The 3865-nt window shown below is 32.9% G+C and overlaps 1 protein-coding gene across 1 annotated transcript in view; it reads right to left on the bottom strand.

Moving 5' to 3' along the window:
* The window catches only part of LOC106691085 (serine/threonine-protein phosphatase 6 regulatory ankyrin repeat subunit B), a 7957-nt gene extending 7242 nt beyond the window's left edge, over positions 1-715 (bottom strand). Inside the window, exon 1 of the mRNA XM_014436742.2 lies at positions 641-715. The gene's annotated coding sequence lies outside the window, so the exon portion shown is untranslated. The remainder of the gene's footprint in view (positions 1-640) is intronic.
* Between the last annotated feature and the right edge of the window lie 3150 nt (positions 716-3865).

Raw genomic sequence — 3865 nt, 5'->3', positions numbered from 1 at the left:
CAAGAATAATAGTAACATTGTAGGCAATTGTTTACTACCATATTCTATTATACTACCATGGCTATAGTAGCATACCCTAAAAAACTCAAACCCAAGCCAATCTCACCTTACTAGCCTATTACCTTCTTGTCTTATGTCTACTACATATCACATGGCATTTCCAGCAATATTTATCTATTACAACTAAATTTTGTTTTTGTATATCTGAAAAAAAAATTTTCTTTTTTTGAAATTGCTTTTTCTTCCATATAAAAGCATAAAATCTAAAAGATTCATATAGATTGCTAGAGGGGAAATACTGCTTTCTACATGTTACATGGCATTTCGATAAAATTCTTAGGTGAGAAGTTGTGTATTTATTTATTTTGCTCAACAATGAAAACAATTAAGCCTAAAAAATTCTAATTTTTGGTTCAAATGTTTTGGTCTACTCTAGTAGATGTGAATTTTGGTTTCCGTAACATTTTGTGCTGTTTTAATTCACTAAATAAGATGAGAAATGTTATGTTCTAATTCAAAAACCAAAACAAATCGATTGGTTCATTGAAATCGGTGCTTCCACCCACATAGAGTCCCCTTGATTTGACAGATTTAGATAAAGTTTTGCCATTCGAATGTGCAAATAGAGAACTGTACTCACCTGGTGTTGTAGAAGGAATGATCCGAGTTCCTGTGCAGACGTCAGCTCAATGCCTTCTTACAGAACCGGTTACCTCGACCGAGTGGAAATGATTTCTGCAATCATATTGGCAGTCGAATACACGATTTTTTATATTGGCCGTAAAAATTGGTCTAAATTAGCAGCCATAGTGTACATGGGAGAACCCAGCGAGGGACAGAAGAGGGGTAGCCCCCCTCCCCTGGGAGTAAAAAACATTATTATCAATTATTTAATTATTAATTTAATATCCTACCCCAGGGGGAAGGAGACACAATGTTGGAGAAGGTACAATGGGGGGAAGGAAGCACAGTGGGGGGAAGCAGGCACAATGGGGAAAAGGAGGCACAGTCGGGAAGGAGGCAAAAAACAAACTTTAAAATAAAATTGTCCTTCAAGAGAAAGCAAAATGAAATAAAAGAATATACAAAATTTACAGAATCAATAAACATAATATAAATTACTGCTGGACGAACTCCGATAGGTCAGAGCTGATAGGTCCTCAAAGTCCGCTCCGATGCGTCAGAGAGGCAATGCCAAGTCCACTGTTCTCACGCTAGAGGGCCCACGTATGTACGGTGCTACAATAACGATTCATATTCAATAGAAAAGGTCATTGTGACCAATCGCACATAGGCGACTGTGCGACTTACCTTAGGCCATAGATTGTTGTATTATTGTGACCAATCGCACATAGGCGACTGTGCGACTTACCTTAGAACGTAGATTGTTGTATTATTGTGGCCAAAAAGTGCTCTTATTCCATCATATACACATTACAACACAAGTATAAATAAATATCCCTCTTTTAAAACAAAAGCAAACTTCTAAAAAAATACAAAAAAAAAAAAAAAATGAAATACAACGTCTATTAACATAATTTACTTACAAATTAGTTATTAAATGTGGCGTTAACAGTATTTTTATCCTATTCAACTCCAAATTTAGAGGCTAAAACAAATCGACTAATCTTTTTTTTTACTTCAATATTGTCAAAACTAATTAACAAAAATTATCAATTTCTAAACCCGGGGGATAATTTGCGATTCATTATTGTCTTTTAATTATAAAGCGAATTATATTGAAGAAAGTTTAATTACATCTAATTTAGAACAAATTAGAGCATAACAAATATTTCCCATTTTTATTGGTATAGACGAAACGAAAGAAAAAAAAATAAAGCATCTAAAAAACGTTTGTGATTTGTTAAATTGACTCTTTAAATTCTACTTGGTTATACTTTAGCAAAAGTTTATTTTGCGATACTGGAAATACCAAAGTGTCAAGTTCTTAAAAAAAAATGTATTTATAGATAATTAAAACAAACTGTGTTTAGAAATTTGCCTCTACCTTAAGAATCATGCATAAATAATTTTTTAAATAGAGCTTACATGTATATTTTCGTACAGGATATTGTTTAATTTAGGTCGCTAATTTACTCAACACAATTTATAGCTGTTCCTTAGAGGTTCAAAATGTGTAGCTGTTTCTTAGAGGTACAAAATGTATAGCTGTTCCTTAGAGGTTCAATATGTATAGCTGTTCCTTAGAGGTTCAAAATGTATAGCTGCTCCTTAGAGGTTCAAAATGTACAGCTGTTACTTAGAGGTTCAAAATGTATAGCTGTTCCTTAGAGGTCCAAAATGTATAGCTTTTCAGATGCATATGTATTTTTTAATACTTTTTTAAAGTAACAGTACATATACTGACGTCATAACGTCGTTAAATACTATATCGAACATACCGAATCGAATGGAATATTTTGGAAAATTCATTGAATTTTTTCTTTATTTCTTTTTTGGCTTTGCTTCTTGGACTAGGATAGAGTGAGCCAAAATTAAGTTTTGCATTGACAAAGCAGAACTAATTGAATCGTCTTCTGATTGACCGGCTTTGGTTATTGTGCAATTTGCCAGCCATATTATCTTATACACTTTCATATCTTCTGTATCAATAATACATGCCATATTATCTTATACACTTTCATATCTTCTATATCAATAATACATGGCATATTATCTTATACACCTTCATATCTTCTATATCAATAATACATGGCATATTATCTTATACACTTTCATATTTTCTATATCAATAATACATGCCATATTATCTTATACACTTTCATATCTTGTATATCAATAATACATGCCATATTATCTTATACACTTTCATATCTTGTATATCAATAATACATGCCATATTATATTATACACTTTCATATCTTCTATATCAATAATACATGCCATATTATATTATATACTATATCTTTTATCTTCTATAAAGTAAAAATTCAAGGAAGCCAAATAAAGTTTGGTGTTGGTCACTAAATGGTTCCACTATTGTTCAAAGCAGGTTCTCTCAACCTGACCTCGAAGAGGAATGTTGAATCACCACCCAATTAAACCTCTTTTCCTCAAACGTTTTTCTCTTCTAGGAACATAGATCTTTGAAGCAATAATTTTTGTAGGTGCTGTATCGTAATTGGGACCGAAGGTTCAATTCCCATCTTTACGAGTTAGTATATGTTCCGCGAAAGGTTGAGAATGAAGATGATTTTTAGCAACCCCACTGTGGTTAGTACAAGTTCACTTACTAAGATATTTTAGCAACCCCACTTTGGTTAGTACAAGTTCACTTACTAAGATATTTTGCCTCCTCAATATAGTCAGTACCCTAGGCATTTGGGAAACTGATATATTTCATTTTATAGGACATCTTATACGAGCCATTTGTGCTTGTCAGTAAAATTCATCATAAAACCTCGAAGGAAAATTATTTTGAAATATTTCTAAATGATTGATCATAAGTTAATAGTGAGGGGTGCGGTTAACTAGGAAGAAGAAAATAGTAATTTATTTTTTAAAAACTTTTTTTTTTTTTCGGCCAAGACTCCCTTGGATGGAATCTCCTATACTGCCTAACCATGGTTGGGGGGTCAAAGTTCTTCATTTTGTGGGATCCGCCACTCAATGAAAAAAGTCAACGTCCCAAGGCCGGATTCGAACCGGCACCGCCAATAGACATCAAATTGGTAAGACTGTGTCTTAACCACTGAGCTATGGGCGGCCCATTTTAAAAACTATCAAAATCAATAATATAGTTATTACTATTTTTTCTTCCTTGTTGACCAAAGCTAGTCGGATCTCCATTAAATTATTTATAAACTTATAGCCTACGATGTTTTTTGCAGGTTTACGAAATAAC

The sequence above is a fragment of the Halyomorpha halys genome, unplaced genomic scaffold (genome assembly GCF_000696795.3).
Source record: "Halyomorpha halys isolate HHAL.00 unplaced genomic scaffold, Hhal_1.1 Scaffold2074.1, whole genome shotgun sequence".
Taxonomy (NCBI): Eukaryota; Metazoa; Arthropoda; class Insecta; order Hemiptera; family Pentatomidae; genus Halyomorpha; species Halyomorpha halys.
This window is presented reverse-complemented; position numbering and strand designations above follow the sequence as displayed.